The sequence below is a fragment of the Mirounga angustirostris genome, unplaced genomic scaffold (assembly GCF_029215605.1).
Source record: "Mirounga angustirostris isolate CCGP_5_RB_7025 unplaced genomic scaffold, mMirAng1.0.hap1 SCAF_9, whole genome shotgun sequence".
NCBI classification, from domain to species: domain Eukaryota; kingdom Metazoa; phylum Chordata; class Mammalia; order Carnivora; family Phocidae; genus Mirounga; species Mirounga angustirostris.
In genome coordinates this window covers 85527125-85546859 of record NW_026991717.1, presented here as the reverse complement: position 1 = coordinate 85546859, position 19735 = coordinate 85527125, and the positions used below count along the sequence as shown (strand labels likewise).

Genomic DNA, 19735 nt, shown 5'->3' with positions numbered 1-19735 from the left:
GTCTTTTTTGCTGTTGAGACCTAGGAATTCTCTATATATTCTGAATATTAATCTCCTATTAGTCATAGATACATAATTTGTAAATACTTTCTCCCATTCCATGGGTTCCCTTTTTACTTTGTTGGTATTGTCTTTTGAGGCACTACACTTTTTAATTTTCATGAAGTCCAACTTAATTTTTTTTTAGTTGCCTGTGCTTTTAGAGTCATATCCAAGGGAAACCACAGCCGGATCCAATGTCATGAAGCTTCTTTTATGGGTTTTTCTAAGAGTTTTATGTTTTCGCTGTTATATTTAGATCTTTCATCTATTTTGAGTTAATTTTTATACATGGTGTTAAGTAAGGGTCCAACATCATTCTTTTGCATGTGGATATCCAGTTTTCCCAGTACCATTTGTTGAATAAACTGTACTATCACGATTGAATGTTCTTGGCAACATTGTCAAAAATCATTTGACTTTGTATGTGAGGGTTTATTTCTGGGCTCTCAATTCTATTCCACTGGTCAATGTCTCTCTTTATGTCAGTGACACACTAGTTTTGTAGTAAGTTATAAAATCAGAAATTGTGAGTCCTCTAGGTTTGTTCTTTTTGAAAATTGTTTTGGCTATTATTTGGAATCCCTTGAGATTCCATATGAATTTTGGGATGGGTTTTTCTATTTCTGCAAGGAATGTTACTGGGAATTTGATAGGAATTGCATTGAATCTGTAGATTGCTCTGGGTAGTATTGACATCTTAATGCTATTAAGACTTCCAATCCATGAACACAGGATGTGTTTCCATTTATATATGTCTTCTTTAATTTCTTTCAGCAATTTTTTGGTAGTTTTCATTTTGCCGGTGTTTCCTCTCCTCGGTTAATTTCTAAGTATTTTATTCTTTTTGATTTTTTTTGAATTGCTTTCATTAATTCCTTTTTGAGACTTTATTGTTAGTATATGGAAATGGAACTGATTTTTGCATATTGATTTGATCTGCGACTTTGTTGAATTTTTTTATTAGTTCTCACAGTTTTTTGTGGATTCTTTAGGATATCCTAATATAAGATCATATAATCTGCAAACAGAGATCATGCTTACCTTTTGGATATAATTTTATATATCTTTTCTGACCCTCCCCACCCACCTCTACCTCAGTGTGTTCCAGTTATACTGGATTTCTTCCCATTTGCTCAACATATCATGTATACATATTTACCTATACATACCATGTATAAAGTGTTTACTTTATCTATCCCCCATCCCTGGAATGCTTTTACCATTGGTCCTTGTCTGCCAGGTTCATGCCTATCATTTGGTTGTTCTTATTCTAACTTCTTAAGAGTAGAACCTTAGAATATTTGCTTTTCACCTTTTTGCTTTTCTAATTTTTACATTTTAAGTATATCTCTTTATTTGGACTGCTTTAGTGGCATTCTACAAATGTGTTAAGTCAAACCTGAATTATCTTTTAGATCAAAATATTTTCTAATTTCCATTGTGATTTCTTCATTGACTCACGGGTTCTTTAGAAGTGTACTTTGCATTTTGTAAGAATTTGGGAATTTTTACCTTAATTATATCGTTGTCAGAAAATATGTTCTAAATTATTTTAGTTTATGTTCCTAGAAGAAAAAGATTTAAAAAAAATTTAGTTCCAGTGTAGTTAACATACAGTGTTATATTTGTTTCAGGTGTACAATATAGTGATTCAACAATTCTGTATGTTACTCAGTGCTAAACAAGATAAGTGTATGCTTAATCCCTTTCACCTATTTCAACCATCCCCCACTCTACCTCCGCTCTCGTAACCATATGTTAGTTCTCTATAGTTAAGTTCTGTTTTTTTTGGTTTGTCTCTCTTTTTTTCCCCTTTGTACATCTGTTTGGTTTTCTTAAATTCCACATATTAGTGAAATCATACAGTATTTGTCTTTCTCTGACAGGCTTATTTCACTTAGTATTATACTCTCTAATTCTGTCCATGTTGTTCCAAATAACAAGATTTCATTCTTTTTAAAGCTGAATAATATTCCATTATATCTATACCACATCTACTTTATCCATTCATCTACCGATGAACACTTAGGTGACTGCCATAATTTGGCTATTGTAAATAATGCTGAAATAAACATAGGGATGCATGTATCCCTTTAAATTAGTATTTTTGTATCTTTTTGGGTAAATACCCAGTAGTGCAATTACTAGATCATAGCATAGTTCTATTTACACTCTTTTGAGAAAACTTCATGCTATCTTCCACAGTGGTAATACCAGTTTACATTCCCACTAAAAGTGCAAGAGTGCCCCTATTTCTCCACATCCTTGTCAACATTTGTTTCTTGTGTTTTGATTTTAGCCATTCTGACCAGTGAGGTAATATTTCATTCTGATTTTGATTTGCGTTTCCCTGATGATGAGAGATGTTGAACATCATTTCATGTGTCTGTTGGCTGTCTGTATGCCTTTTTTGAGATATGTCTTTCATGTCTTCTCCCTATATTTAATTGGATTATTTGTTTTTGGGTGTTGAGTTGTATAAGTTCTTTATATATTTTGGATATTAACCATTTATTGGATAAGTCATTTACAAATATTTTCTCCCATTCAGTAGTTTGTCTTTTAGTTTTGTCAGTTGTTTCCTTTGCTGTGCAGAAGATTTTTATTTTGATGTGATCTCAATAGTTTATTATGTTTTTGTTTCTATTGCCTCAGGAGACATACCTAGAAAGATGTTGCTATGCCCATGTCAGAGAAATTGCTCCTGATGCTCTCTTCTAGGATTTTTATGGTATCAAGTCTCACATTGAGGTCCTTAATGCATTTTGAGTTTATTTTATTTATTATTCTTAGGCATCTTACGGTTTTTGGTGCAATTGTAAATGGGATTGATTCCTTGATTTCTCCTTCTGCTGCTTCATTGTTGGTGTATACAAATACAACAGACTTTTGTGCACAGATTTTATATCTTGCGACCTTACTGAATTCTTTTATCAGTTGCAGCAATTTTTTGATGGAGTCCTTTGGGTTTTCTATATAGAGTAATAGGTCATCTGCAAAGAGGGAAAGTTTGACTTCTTTGCCAATTTGGATGCCTTTTATTTCTTTTTATTGTCTGATTGCTGAGGCAAGGACTTCCAGTACTATGTTGAACAACAGTGGTGAGAATGGATATCCCTGTCGTGTTCCTGATCTTAGGGGAAAAGTTCTGTTTTTCCTCACTGAGGATGATATTAGCTGTGGGTCTTTTATATATGGCCATTATGATGTTGACGTATGTTCCCTCTATCCCTACTTTGTTGAGGGTTTTAATCAAGAAAGGATGCTGTATTTTGTCAAATGCTATTTCTGTATCTATTGAGAGGATCATACAGTTCTTGTCCTTTCTTTTATTAATGTGGTGTATCATGTTTATTGATTTGTGGATGTTGAACCACCCCTTCAGCTCAGGAATAAATCCCACTTGGTTGTGGTGAATAATCCCGTTAATGTACTCTTGGATCCAATTAGCTAGTATCTTGTTGAGAATTTTTCTATCCACGTTCATCAGGGATATTGGTCTGTAATTCTCCATTTTAGTGGGGTCTTTGACTGGTTTGGGGATCAAGGTAATCCTCACAGAATGATTTTGGAAGTTTCTGTTCCATTTCTATTTTTTGTAACAGTTTCAGAAGAACGGGTATTAATTTTTCTTTAAATGTCTGGTAGAATTCCCCTGGGAAGCCATCTGGTCCTGGACTCTTGTTTGTTGGGAGGTTTTTGATTACTGATTCAATTTCTTTGCTGATTATGGGTCTGTTCAGATTTTCTATTTCTTCCTGTTTCAGTTTTGTTAGTTTGTATGTTTCTAGGAATTTATCTGTTTCTTCCAGATTGCCTAATTTGTAGGCATATAATTGTTCATAATATGTTCTTATAATTGTATTTCTTCGGTGTTGGTTGCGATCTCTCCTCTTTCATTGATGATTTTATTTATTTGGGTCCTTTCTCTTTTCTTTTTGATAAGTCTGGCTAGGGGTTTATCAATCTTGTTAATTTTGTTCAAAGACCCAGCTCCTAGTTTCATTGATCTGTTCTACTATTTTTCTGCTTTCTCTATCATTGATCTCTGCTCTAATCTTTATTATTTCCCCTCTCCTACTGGATTTAGGCTTTATTTGCTGTTCTTTTTTCAGCTCCTTTAGATATAAGGTTAGGTTGTGTATTTGGGAATTCTCTTGCTTCTTGAGGAAGGCCTGTGTTGCTATTAACACCAGTTTTGTTTTGTTTTGTTTTTTTCAGGATTGCTTTGGCTATTCTGGATCTTTTCTGGTTCCATACAAATTTTAGGACTGCTTGTTCTAATTCTGTGAAAAATGCTGTTGGTATTTTGATAGGGATTGCATTTAATTTGTAGATTGCTTTGGGGAGAATAGATATTTTAACAATACTTATTCTTCCAATCTATGAGCACGGATGTCTTTCCATTTGTGTCATCTTCAATTTCTTTCATGAATGGTTTATAATTTTCAGAGTACAGGTCTTGCACCTCTTTGGTTAAGTTTATTTCTAGGTATTTTTTTTTTAAAGATTTTATTTATTTGACAGAGAGAGACACAGCGAGAGAGGGAACACAAGCAGGGGGAGTGGGAGAGGGAGAAGCAGGCTTCCCACGGAGCCGGGAGCCTGATGTGGGGCTCGATCCCAGGACCCTGGGATCATGACCTGAGATGAAGGCAGATGCTTAATGACTGAGCCACCCAGGTGCCCCTATTTCTAGGTATTTTATTGTTTTTGGTCCAATTGTAAATGGGAGTGTTGTCTTAATTTCTGTCTGTTGCTTCATTATTAGGACATAGGAATTCAACAAATTTCTGTGCACTGACTTTGTATACTGCAACTTCACTGAATTTACTTAACAGTTCTAGTAGTTTTGGTGGAGTCTTTAGGGTTTTCTACATATATTATCATATTACCTGTAAATAGTGAGAGTTTTACTTCTTCCTTACCAATTTGGATGCTTTTTATTCCTTTCTCTTGCCTAACTGCTATGGCTAGGACTTCCAGTACAATGTTGATTAAAAGAACTGAGTAGATATTCTTGTCTTATTCCATAACTTAGGGGAAAAGATCTTAGTTTTCTGACACGAAGGATGATGTTAGCTGTGGGTTTTTCCATATAAGGTCTTCATTATGTTGAGGTATGTTCCCTTAGATCTACTTTGTTGAGGGTTTTTATCATGAATGGATGTTGGTACTTTGTGAAATCGTTTTTCTACATCTATTAAAATCATATGGTTTTTCCTTTCTTTTATTGAATGTGATGCATCACGCTGATTGACTTGCAAATATTGAACCCCTTGCATCCCAGGAATAATCCCACTTGATAGTAGTGAATGATGTTTTTACTGTTATTGTTGGATTTGGTTTTCTGATACTTTGTTGAGGTTTTTTCCTTTTATGTTAATCAGAGATATTGGCCTGTAGTTCTTTTTGTGGTGGTATTTATCTGGTTTTGGAATTAAGTTTGAGAAAACAGGTATTAACTCTTCTTCAAAAATGTGGTAGAATACACCTTTGAAGCTATCTGTTCTTGGACTTTTGTTTGTTAGGAGTTTTTGGTTACTGATTCAATTTCGTTGCAGGTAATCAGTCTATTCAAATTTTCTATTTCTTCCTGTTTCAGTTTTGATAGGTTATAAGTTTATAACCTATCAAAAGAAATTTATCCATTTCTTCAAGGTTGTCCAGTTTTTTGGCATATAAGTTTTAATATTCTCTCACAATCTTTTGTACCTTTGTGGTGTCAGTTAGTATTCTTCCTCTTTAATTTCTGATTTTGTTTATTTGAGTGCCCTCCCCCTCTCTCCCCCTTTATGATGAGTCTGGCTAGAGGTTTATCAATTTTGTTGATCTTTTCAAAGAACCAGCTCCTGGTTTCATTGATCTGTTCTATTGCTGTTGTTTTAGTTTCTCTATCACTTATTTCTGCTCTGATCTTTATTATTTCCTTCCTTCTGCTGGTTTTGAGTTTTGTTTGAACTTCTTTTTCTAGCTCTTGTAGGTGTAAGGTTAGGTTGTCCACTTGAGATTTTTTTTTTTGCTTCTTGAAGTAGGCCTGTATTGCTATAAACTTCCTTCTTAGAACTGCTTTTGCTGCATCCCAAAGATTTTGTATTGTTGTGTTTTCATTTTCACTTATCTTCATGTATTTTTTTTATTTCCTCTTTGATTTCTTAGTTGACCCATTCAGTGTTTCATAGCATGTTATTTAACTTTCATGTATTTGTGTCCTTTCCAGATTTTTTCTCATAGTTGATTTCAGTTTCATTACATTGTGGTCAGAAAAGATGCATGGTATAACTTTGATCTTTTAACTATAGATTTATGTTTGTTATTAACTGCTTTACAAACTTGGGTGTTCCTGTAATTGGTACCTAATATTTACGATGGTTATGTCTTCTTGTTGGATTGTCCCCTTAATGATTATAGTGTTCTTGTTCGTCTCTTGTTACATTCTTTGTTTTAAAGTCAACTTGCATAATAATTGTTTCTCCATTCTCTCTCAATCTGCAGGTGTCTTTAGGTCTGAAATGAGTCTCTTGTAGGCAACATATAGATGGGGCTTGTTTTTTTATTCATTCCATCACGCTATGTCTTTCTTTTGGAGCTTTTAGTCTATTTGCATTCAAAATAATTATTGATAGGTATGTATTTATTGCCATTTTGTTATTTTTGTGTTTGTTTTTGTGGATCTTCTCTTTTCCTTTCTTCCCTTGCTCTCTTCTCATAAGTTGGCTTTCTATAGTGATATACTTGGATTCCTTTCTCTTTATTTTTTGCACATCTATTTCTTTTTTCTTTTTAAGATTTCATTTATTAGAGAGTGAGTGAGCACACAAGCAGGGGGAGTGGGAGGAGAAGCAGGCTCCCCACTGAGCAGCCAGATGTGGGGCTTGATCCCAGGACCCTGGGATCATGACCTGAGCCGAAGGAAGATGTTTAACCTACTGCACAGATCCAGGCGCCCCATTACTGATTTTTGATTTGTTGTTATCACTAGGTTTGTATACAACATCTTCTGCATATAGCAGTCTACCTTAAGTTGATGGTCGCTTAAGTTTGAACCCTTTTAACTTCTCTCCTTCCCACATTTTACGTATACGGAGTCATATTTTCTTTTATTTTGTGAGTCCCTTAGCTGATTTTTAAGAAATACTTTTTTTTTTTTTAAGATTTTATTTATTTATTTATTTGAGAGAGAGAGAGAGAGAAACAGCATGAGAGGGGAGAGGGTCAGAGGGAGAAGCAGGCTCCCTGCTGAGCTGGGAGCCCGATATGGGACTTGATCCCAGGACTCCGGGACCATGACCTGAGCCGAAGGCAGTCGCTTAACCAACTGAGCCACCCAGGCGCCCTTTACAGAAATACTTTAAAAAATATTTTTACAGAAATACTTATTTTTAATGATAGCCTTGCTGGATAGAGTGTTCTTGGCTGCAGATTTTTTCCTTTCAGCACTCTGAATATATCATGCCCCTCTATTCTGGCCTACAAAGTTTCTGTTGAAAAATCTGCTGATAGCCTCATGGGGTTTCCCTTGTAAGTAACGGTTTTCTTTTCCCTTGCCGCTTTTAAAATTCTTTATCACTGCTTTTTGCCACTTTAATTACTATGTTTCTGGTGTGGACCTCCTTGATTTTGTTGGAAGATCTCTATGCCTCCTAGATTTGAATTTTTTTCCTTCACCAAATTTGGGAAGTTTGCAGCTATTATTTTTTCAAATAAATTTTCTGCCCCCTTTTTTCTCTCTTCTTATGGAATCCTTATAATGCTAATGTTATTATGCTTGATGGTGTCACTGAGTTCTCTAAGTCTATTCTCATTGTGCATAATTTTTTTTCCTCCCACCTGCTCAGCTTGATTACTTTCCATTACTGTGTCCTCCAGGTCACTGATTCATTCTTCTGCTCCTTCTAGCCTGCTACTTATTCCACCTAGTGTATTTTTAATTTCAATTATTATGTTCTTTATCTCTGATTGGTTCCTTTTTATCTCTGTGTTAAGGGTCTCACTGATGTTCACTACTCTTTTCTAAAGTCCAGTGAGTATCTTTATGATCATCACTTTAAATTCTCTATCAGGCATATTATTTATCTCCATTTCACTTAGGTCTCTTGCCATGATTTTGTCCTGTTCTTTCATTTGGAACATATTTCTCTGTCTCTTCACTTTGCCTAACACTCTGTTTCTGTGTGTTAGGCAAGTCAGTTATGTCTCTTGCTCTTCAAAGTAGTGAGTGGGGTATGCACTTTTAAGAAGGTGGTGCTTGTACTCTTCCCCAGGGGATGTGCAGCTGCTGTGGAGACTGAGGCAGGCCAGGTCCACTCTGCAAAGTGTGTGCAGGCAGGAACTGTGGGTCTAACAAGATGTGCGCATACTCCATGGGAGGTGACCAGTTGCTGCAGGGACCAAGGCACTGCAAAGCCCGCAGTTGGGAAACGAAGTATTGGTAAGGTTTGTGCTTGTCTTCTCGGGGGAGGAGACCTGCAGCAGCAGGTCTGAGGCAGGTCCACTGGAGCAAGCAGAGTGTGGTGTCAGCACATTAGGTAGTGAATGCTGGTGCTGAGCTGGTTCCTGCAGCTGGTGTGTATTTATGTTGGGGTGGGGGAGGAAATGGCACTCACCAGCTCCTTAGTTCCTGGAGAAGTTCCTCAGTGAACTCTGAGATTAGTGAATAACTCTCCCTCCTGTATGCCCCAGGCATTTTTCAAACTGTTGTCTCCATGCTGTATTTCCCAGGGCTGTTTGTTGTGCTGTCTCTTTAAGGGCAGGAATACAGCTTGCTTTCTTTCTTTTTTTTAAATTTTATTTATTTGACAGAGAGAGCACAAGCAGAGAGAGAGAGAGGGAGAAGCAGGCTCCCTGCAGAGCAAGGAGCCCGACGTGGGACTTGATCCCAGGACCCTGGGATCATGACCCAGGCCGTTTAACCAACTGAGCCACCCAGGCATCCCAGGAATACAGCTTTCTATGGCCCTCCAGACTTTCCCAGAACCCAACCCAATAATTTTTAAAGTTCCAGGCTTTAAATTCTTTTGGCTTAAGAACTCACGAAATTTGGCCACTCTGATTTTCAAAGCCAAATGCTATGGGGACTCATCTTCCTCCTGCAGGCTCCCCAGTATGATAGTCTGTTTCTCACCCCTCTCTGTGCCTGTGGCTCACTCCCTCCCTCCAGTAGCCAGACCTGAGGGGTTTAGCTTCTCACCATGTCTGACTTTCCTACGCTCTTCGATAAGGTCTTATCTTTACATTTAGCTGTGAAGTTTGTTCTGCCACTCTTTGGGCTATTTTCTGCATTATTTACACTGACATGAGTGTTATCTAGTTGTATTCATGGGACAAGGTGAGTGTAGAGTCCTCCTACTTCCCATCTTCCCCGAGTCTGTCTTCCTCAGCACAGAAATCCTTGAGAGTTTTGAGTTCAGCAGGTGCTGGGCGGCACCCTGTGGGTTCTCTAGCAAACTATTTTAGTTTTTTAAAAAGTTTATTGAAGCTTTCTTTATGGCCTAACATGTAATTTATGTTATGCATCTCTCTGTGCATCTTTCTCTCTCTCTGTGTTTGTTTGTGTGTGTGTGAATTAGGTTAACTGTAATGTCCATATCTTCTATATCCTTTCTGATTTTGATTTGTTTGTACTATCAATTACTGAGAAGGATGTGTTAAAATCTACCACATGATTATAAATTCACCTGTTTTTCCTTTCTGTTCCATCAATTTTCACTTTATATATTCTGGAGCTACTACTGGGTGCATAGAGATTTAATATTGTTATATCTTCCTGATGTTTATTGGTATTAGATATCCTTTATTTCTTTTTTTTTTAAATATTTTATTTATTTATTCATGAGAGTCAGAGAGAGAGACGCAGAGGCAGAGGGAGAAGCAGGCTCTCCGCCTAGCAGGGAGCCCGATGCGGGACTCGATCCCAGGACCCTGGGATCATGACCTGAGCCGAAGGCAGACGCTCAACCATCTGAGCCACCCAGGCGCCCTAGATATCCTTTATTTCTAATAATGCTTCTTGACTTAAAGTCTACTTTGTTTACTATGAATATAAATATCTCAGTTTCTTAAAGAGACAAACAAAGAAACATACTCAAATAGAGAGAACCAGCGGTTACAAGAGGAGCGGTAGATGGGAAGATGGGTGAGATAGGGGATTAAGAGTATACTTATTGTGATGAGCACTGAATAATGTATAGAATTGCTGAATCACCATATTGTACACCTGAAACTAATATAACAATATATGTTAACTATACTGTAATTAAAACATAAGGAAAAAATTAAATTATTTTTTAAACATCTGCATAGTGTTTCTTTTTTCATCCTTAACTTTCAACATTTTGTGCCATTATAATTTAAGATGTATTCCTGTAAGCAGTACATAGTTGGGTTTTGTTTTATTATACAATTTGACAATTTTTGCTTTTTAATTGGGAGATTTAGTTCTTCTGATTAAACAAATTATCATTAACTTTACAGTTATGTTTGCTATTTTAATCTTGGTATCTACCTGACCCATTTTTTTTTTTTTAAAGATTTTATTTATTTATTTGACAGAGAGAGACACAGCGAGAGAGGGAACACAAGCAGGGGGAGTAGAAGAGGGAGAAGCAAGCTTCCTGCAGAGCAGGGAGCCCGATGCGGGGCTCGATCCCAGGACCCTGGGATCATGACCTGAGCCAAAGGCAGACGCTTAATGACTGAGCCACCCAGGCGCCCGACACATGTTTTTTATGTTCCTTTTTCTCTCCTTTATTTTCCTCTTTCATATTATCAATACATTCTATTATACCACTAACCCCCTCTATTAGTTCCTAACTATATATATTTTTAACATCCTTTTCATGATTTTCTTAGGAATTCTAACTTGTTTTCCTGACTTTTAACCAATATGAATAGTTAATTTTAGCACTTCTCCAGTAATATTTGAAGCATATTAAGTCCAATACACACTTCCAGGCTTTAGGGTGATTTTTTTGCCATGCATTTTAATTACACATACATTTTAATCTAGAAGACATTATCGATATTGTTTTGAGTAGGCTACATTAAGTCAAAATTTTAGTATTTGTCAATACATTTATCTTTCTGGTTGCTCTTCATTCCTTCCTACATTTCTGTGTTTATTATTACTTTCCCTTTGACTGAAGAACTACATTTACTATTTCTTTGCATGCACATATGCAAATTACTAATTCTCTGTTTTTGTCTGCAATGTGTTTATGTAATTCCACATTGGCAATTCTTCCCCCAGAGGTTTAACAATGTCATTCTAACTCTCTTCTGGCTTCCATTGTTTCTATTGAAAATGCAGCAATTAGTTTTATTGTTGTTCTGTGAAAAACCTTTTGTCCTCAGACTGCTTTTAAGATTTTTCTCCTTATCTCTGATAAAAGTTTATCACTTTTATTATGTTGTGTTTATGTTAGGTTTTGTTTATTTATCCTGCTTGGAGTTCTTAAAACTTTCTGAATTTGTAGTTTGCAAGTCTTCCATCAGTTTTGGAAAAATCTTGGCTGTTATCTCTTCAATTATTGATTCTGTCCCATTGTCTTCCTCATCTCCTTCAAGGACTCCAATTTCACATGTATTGGACTATTTACATTCCACCTGTCTTCTCAGCTATGGTTTCTTTTTTTTGCCCTCCCAAATTCCTTTTTATTTGTGTTTCAATTTGAAAATTTACTGTCAACCTGTTATCTAGTTTACTAATCCTATCATCTACTGCTAAACCCACTTTAATAAGTTAGTAATTTTAGATATTGTGTTCTTCTGTTTTGGGATTTCCATTTGATTCTTTATAATTATAGAGATTCTTTTTTTGTGGATGAAATGATTAATCTTCTTATCCATTTTCTTCTTCATGTCTACCTTTTTGAATATTTTAACCGTAACTATTACAAAGTCCTTGCCATTCAACTCCAACATTTGGATTAACTTTGAGTTGGTTTATATAATGTGTGTTTTTCTTGGTTTTGGTTATGGGGTCTTATCTTTTTCTGTGCTTAATAATTTTCAACTGAATGCCTCCCATTATATGTAAAATAATGGTAGAGATGTCACATATTATTTATTCTGATGATTCAGGCTTGCCTATGCCAGGCAGATGGAATAGGGCTAATCACTTCAACTTAAACAAGAATTGTGCAGTGTAGCTGCCAGTTTGTAGGCTCTGGTTCTCATAAAACAACTGTAAAGTTCATCCTGCTTTTCAAAAACTTTCTATTTATGTTTTCAATCTCCTAACCTGTGCAGCCCCAGATGTCCTAAAGGTACTACTGGATGTATACTTGATGCCCCCTCCTCTCAATATCACCACAAAAAATCTGCTGGTTTTCCTATAGTCTAGCAATGACCCTCCATGAGTACAAAGCTGGAATTTTCAGATTTCTGCCTGTAGATAACAAGTGTCTACAGGGTAAAAGTGGCTGCAAAAATCAGCTCTCTCGGTTTTTAACTTCCACTGTCTTGGACACTCCAGTTCTCATTGCCCCAACAGCTCACTGGTGCCTATTTTAAATAAATAAATGATTTTTCTTAGTTGTTTAAAACAGACGGGTGTGTGAATAAAGGATTCTGAAGAATAAAAGGTCAAGGCTCAGAAGATAAGACATAGAATACAGACCATAAAAACAGATGGGAAAAGGATAAAGAAAGACCTAGATTACCAGACTGTCAAAGAATGAAGTTTAAAAAACACACATATATATTCTATATAAACCATGTGATTAGCCACAATATGCATGTATATACATAAATATATGAATGTATATACACACATTCATATGTTAAATTTGGGATTATCTTTAAGAGATAAATAAAAACTAAAATCAGTTTTACTACATGCTACCATAAATGTTTTTAGTCAGATGTTACTACAGTGGAATCCTGTTTTTTGTTTTACTGCCCTTCATTCTTTCTTGGTTCTTCTGGTAAAATAATATTTCTTTTTTTAACACTTGAAAAAAGTTTTTATTTAAATTCCAGTTAGTTAACATACAGTGTAATATTAGTTTCAGGTGTAGAATTTAGTGATTCATCCTTTACATACAACACCCAGTGCTCATCACAACAAGTGCTCTTTAATACGAATTACTCATTTAACCCATCCCCCACCCATCTCCCCTCCAGCAACCCTCAGTTTGTTCTCCATAGTTAAGAGTCTGTTTTATGGTTTGTCTCTTTTTTTAAACCCCTATGTTCATCCGAATGTTTCTTAAAATTCCACGTATGAGTGAAATCATACGGTTTTTGTTTTTTTCTGACTGATTTATTACACTTAGTGGTAAAATAGTATTTCAAATATCTTTTGGAAAATCATCTGTACTAGTCCAGGTTCTCCAGAGAAGCAGAACCAATAGCGTCTAAGAAGTCTCACAATCTGCCATCTGCAAATTGGACACCCAGAAAAGCTGATGGTGTAGTTCACTCTGAGCCTAAAGGGCTGAGAACCAGGGGAGTCAATGTTGTAAGTCCCAGCCTGAGTCTGAAAGGCGTAAAACCTAGGGGAGCTAATAGTGTAAATCCCAGTCCGAGTAGGGGAGAAGACTGATATCTTGGCTCAAATAGTTAGGCAGAGAAGGAATGAATTCTCCCTTTCTGCCTTTTGTTCTATTCAGGATCTCAGTGGATTGGATGATGCTGCCCCACATTAGGGAGGGCAATCTGCTTACTGAGCTCACAAATTCATATGTTAATCTCATCTGAAAACACTTGCACAGATGCATCCAGACATACTGTTTAGCCAAATATCTGGGTAGCATGTGATTTAATCAAACTGACACATAAAATTAAGCATCACACCATCTTTCCCCACTCACAAACTAACTTTAGGGACAGACCTAGATTGTCCTAAGGCAGTCAGTATATTGCATTCCTTTGGCCACATCAATTATTTCAGAAATAAGTGAATAAGCACATAACCCCAGGTTAACAAGGCCCAATTCCAGAATTTATCTTTTTGGTAATTTGTTTCTTCCTCTAGAATTCAATTGGGAAATATACAGGCTGAAACTTCTACCTCTATATAACTTGAAAATTAAGCCAATACATAGAAGAAAGCAAACAAAAACCCAGAGATAAAACAAAACCTTACAAGAGATGAACTACATACATACACCAGGATGAATCTCAAAATCATCAGGCTGAAATAAGCCAGACATAGAATACATATTGTATGATTCTATTAATATAACATTCTAGAAAATACTAATAAATTTAGAGTGACAAAAAGCAGATTAGGGGTTACTGGGACCAGTGGTGGAGAGATGGATAGATTGGAAAAGAGAACAATCGTTTGGTTGGGATGAGTGAAATGCTCTTTATCTTCATTACTGTGTGGAAACATAACTATCAAAATGCACTGGACTGTATACCTTTGATGGATGCGATTTACTGTATATAAATTATACCTCAATAAAGTTGACTGAAATAAAAAGTTAACAAATAAATAAAAAGTAATCTCTGGAAGTTAGCCCTATCCTTGGTCTTTCAGTTATGGAAGTAATAAGTTTTATTTTTGCTTAAGCAATTTGGGGTATGGTTTTCTTTCCCTTGAAACAAGTAAACCTTACCTGATACAATTATGTTAGATTTACAAATTTTACTATGGTAAGCAAATGTATTAATACAGTTTTGAAAGACAGTCAATAATGGCTGAACAAAAAGACTTATAGGTGCTTAATGACTCACCTTTCCTTTAAATAAAAAACATGATTCTCCAATAATGCTAATTAACTCAAGTTTTATTTTTATTCCTTTCTAAGAGGAGAGTCCAACATTTCTTAAAGTATTACACTGCTTAGGAATTGTTACTTAATAATTTTCCTGATCACTGATTTAGTATTTTTTCTGTTCACACTTACTTATAATTGGACATAAAATAATATATAATTCTTCAAGTTACATTTTCATACATTTGCATAGTTACAAGCCATATCTTCCACTTTCTCTCTTCTTGGTTCAGTTATCTTAATTTCTATCTTAAGACTTAATTTTTAAAATATCTTTCGGATCTTAAAATTTCTGCATTTCCCCTTTAAAATTACTTGGGAAAATATTAGTTTTAGAGAAATATAAATTTTAAAACACCCAATACTTTAGAATAAAATAAATACATTCCAAACACAAGACTGACAGTTCAAGATTCAAGAAACACAGTGTATATGTATTGAGAATCATGGCCTTAGAACTAGGGAAGTTGAAAGTGTACTTGAGTCACAAACACACATTAAATTTTGATTAAGGAATTAAAAATCTTTCATAACACACAATTATACATGAATTATGCTGAAACTTAGGTCACAGACATATACTACTATATAAGACAACTGCCCCCAGGACAAAATCAACACACCCAATAGAAATCCTGTATCAAGTTTCATGATGTAAGTTATGCAATTTGAGAATTTCTGGAAACAAATGTACTAACAACACCAAGAATATCTTTTCTCCCTTTTACTTCCTCATTAGTAGTCACAGAAAATGAAAATAGAAGGCTTTAAATAATTCTTTATCTCAGTAGTTTCATCTGACCAAAACTGTTTTTCTGATGTATGTTAAACTACATATAATATAGTATTATTATAAATCCTTGTATAAATATCTTATTTGTCATATAATTTATGCCACTTAAAATAATTTTACTGCTTGGGGCGCTTGTGTAGTACAGCCAGTTAAGCGTTGGACTCTTGGTTTCCACTCAGATCCCGTGATCTCAGGGTCATGAGAATGGGCCCTGTGTTGGCTCCCTGCTCCGTGCGGAGACTCCTTAAGACTCTCTCTCTTCCTCTGCCCCCCCACCCCATTCTCTCTCTCTCTCAAATAAATAGATCTTTAAAAAAATAATTTAACTGCTTTTCCTATGTTTAAAACACTGTTTTTTCCTTCCTGTCCAGTTTAAAACACTGTTTTTTCCAGTCAACAAAACCAAAAGACAACCAACAGAATGGGAGAAGGTATTTGCAAATGACATATCAGATAAAGGGCTAGTATCCAAAATCTAGAAAGAACTTATCAAACTCAACACCCAAAGAACAAATAATTCAATCAAGAAATAGGAAGAAGACATGAACAGACATTTTTCCAAAGAAGACATGCAAAAATGGCCAACAGACACATGAAAAAGTGCTCAACATTGCTCGGCATTAGAGAAATCCAAATCAAAACCTCAATGAGATACCACCTCACACCAGTCAGAATGGCTAAAATTAACAAGTCAGGAAATGACAGGTGGGGATGTGGAGAAAGGGGAACCCTCTTACACTGTTGGTGGGAATACAAGCTGGTGCAACCACTCTGGAAAACAGTACGGAGGTTCCTCAAAAAGTTGAAAATAGAGCTACCATACAATCCAGCAATTGCAGTACTGGGTATTTACCCCAAAGATACAAATGTAGGGACCCGAAGGGGTACGTGCACCCCGATGTTTATAGCAGCAATGTCCACAATAGCCAAACTGTGGAAAGAGCCAAGATGTCCATTGACAGATGAATGGATAAAGAAGATGTGGTGTGTATATATGGAATATTATGCAGCCACCAAAAGGAATGAGATCTTGCCATTTGCAATGACGTGGATGGAACTGGAGGGTGTTATGCTGAGCGAAATTAGTCAATCAGAGAAAGACATGTATCATATGACCTCACTTATATGAGGAATTCTTAATCTCAGGAAACAAACTGAGGATTGCTGGAGTGGGGGGGTGGGAGGGATGGGGTGGCTGGGTGATAGACATTGGGGAGGGTATGTGCTATGGTGAGCGCTGTGAATTGTGCAAGACTGTTGAATCACAGATCTGTACCTCTGAAAAAAATAATGCAATATATGTTAAGAAAAAAAAAAAAAGAAGAAGATAGCAGGAGGGGAAGAATGAAGGGGAGGAAATCAGAGGGCGAGACGAACCATGAGAGATTATGGACTCTAAAAAAAAACTGAGGGTTCCAGAGAGGAGGGTGGTGCAGGATGGGTTAGCCTGGTGATGGGGATTAAAGAGGGCACGTTCTGCATGGAGTAGTACTGGGTGTTATGCACAAACAACGAATCATGGAACACTACATCAAAAACTATTGATGTAATGTATGGTAATTAACATAACAATAAAAAATTTTTTAAAAAGAAAAAAGAAAACTACGGGAAAAAAATAGAAAAAAAAACTAATGATGTAATGTATGGTGACTAACATAACATAGTAAAATAAAACTAAAAAAAATGATTCCGTTTTTGAGTTGAATATAATTTTTTACAGCTTTTATGCAATAATATTAGTTGACTTTATCTTTCAATAATATAATATATAGTGAATTCTTTCTATCTAGAAAAATGAGATAATCATCAATTTTATTTCAAATCCACTGAGATGATGGTATTAAGACACTGACATATGTGTAATCATTATATGATGTATATTGTTAAAATACTATGTATATTTAAAGCTGATAAAAATCAATTATTGGGGTTTTTTTAGATATTATTTATTTATTAGAGAGAGAACACGTGTACACGAGAGTGAGAGAGAGAGAGAGAGAGCAGGAGCAGGGGCAGGGGGAGAGAGAGAGAAGCAGACTTCCCGCTCAGCAGGAAGCCCAATGTGGGGGCTTGATCCCAGGATCCTGGGATCATGACCTGAGCCAAAGGCAGACCCTTATCCAACTGAGCCACCCGGGTGCCCCTCAATTACTGCTTTATAAAGTTACTCAATTCCTAACATGGTAATTTGTACTAAGCACTTAATATTTTGACTCAATGATTCTCTGTGATTTATCAGGTTAACAACTATCTAAACAACTACCTAAGGAGTTAACACTTTCTAAAGAAAGTAAGACCTAGAATAGGTGTTTTTAACCTGGGCACATTGATGGGCTTGGGAGGGGAATAAACTCCTTGAAATTATATGCAAATTTCTGTGTATGTGTGTTTTCCTAGGGAGAACATTCAAAATTAGCACTGGCTTCTCCAAAGGACTTAACTACACAAATAGTTAATATAACTAATTATATGGAGAAATAACACCAATCTCTTAACAAAAAATGAAATTATTCCTTTTACATATCAAACAGGCTTGACATTAACTATAATCTCATGGAAGAAATGTCCTGCTACTATAATTAAGAATTTGTAAAAAAAAAAAAAAAATGCATCACAGAATATATGACATTTGGCTTCTATCTACTGTAAGAAACAGTAAGTGTGAAAACAAAAAAAAATTGAAACAAATATGCAAAAAGTAAATTTTATTAGCAATAATCGCGCGTCGGATAAACCTCATTGGCTACGATACTGCCACTGCGCAAAGCTCAAAAAGTAAATTTTATTAAACTAAACTGCCATACCTAGGAATATCTCAATTCTGAGAATAAAGTTTATATAATGTGTAGGTGTCACTTGAATACTATGAAATAATAAGAAATATACTAAATGATTACTTAAAAATCACGTCTATATGGAAACACTGAGCGTTAAGTAATGATAGGTAAGTTGAAATATCAACCTATATTGAAATCACTAAAGATGTAACATAACCTAAAGAGGAAATCACATTTGTTGATTTACAAAAAGTGTTTCGAAAACTAAACCCTCTAAAGCAAAAAATATAAACAAAAATTGAGAAATACCTACTAGTGGATAATAAATTAACGAAATAATATAATAATTATGTTAGGCCAAATTCATTTCTCTCCAAAAAAGTATTTGAAATTTTCATTTTTTCACTGGCTTCAAATTATGAATGAAAATACATTTGTACAAAGTTGAAAAACTTACCCGTTTTTCCCCAGCTTTTTCTAGTTAGTGAACAACAAGAAAAATCTATACAAATAAGTGCCTTTGTTACATTATAATCTATAGATTATGTAAATCATGCACTATCTAATGCACACATGTGAGTATATAAAGAGATAAAATGTATAAGACAGGTAAATGCTTGCAATAGAAAAGTGAAGTACACGGTTTAGTTTTTCCATGTGTTATAAAAAAAAAAACAAACCCAGCCATCAGGAAGGCCTGTGCCATTCTTAGGCCACTTTCAGGCAGATTCTGAAAAGCTGGAAAGTAAACACAGGTGTTTTAAAACTGGAGCTGCTGTCACGGACAACCACAAACACCCTCAACTCTGATGTTGCAACGCCTCTTTCCTGCCCTCTGTTTTTTAAAGCAATGTCCGAAAAGAAAATGCCAAATGTTTCACCTTTCAACACCTCAAAGTAAGTAAGAGCTTACAGTATTGTTTCACAAGTATCTAACAAATAGATATTTTTTTCACTACTTTTAAGTGTAACCAATTAAATGTTAATTACACAAAATAGAAAACAGAATTTCTTAAAGAATTAGCACCACCTCCAACCTTACAACCCTTCTTCTACCATGTTTAATGGCAGTTTCTTTAGTTTCTGAGAGTAAAATCTTGTGTTTGACCACATTTAGATAGTTCATTCTATATATACGTTTCACAGAAAGTATCTGATCTGTTCCTCTAAGGTTTAACACCTAACTCAGAAATGAATAAGAATCTTTTTTTTTTTAAGTAGTTAAATACCTTTGCTGACCATGCAAGAAAAGATTTAGACTTAGAAAAATTCAAAGCTTGAAAATATGTAATTCTCCCTTAGAAAACTGTGTCTTTTTTTTTTTTTTTAAAGATTTTATTTATTTGACAGAGAGAGACACAGCGAGAGAGGGAACACAAGCAGAGGGAGTCAGAGAG

The 19735-nt window shown here is 35.4% G+C and overlaps 1 protein-coding gene and 1 pseudogene across 8 annotated transcripts in view; both read right to left on the bottom strand.

Moving 5' to 3' along the window:
• Positions 1-19735, bottom strand: part of MIPOL1 (mirror-image polydactyly 1) — a 318590-nt gene that overhangs the window by 121952 nt on the left and 176903 nt on the right. The window lies entirely within an intron of this gene.
• On the bottom strand, positions 18222-18330 carry LOC123862533 (U4 spliceosomal RNA; annotated as a pseudogene).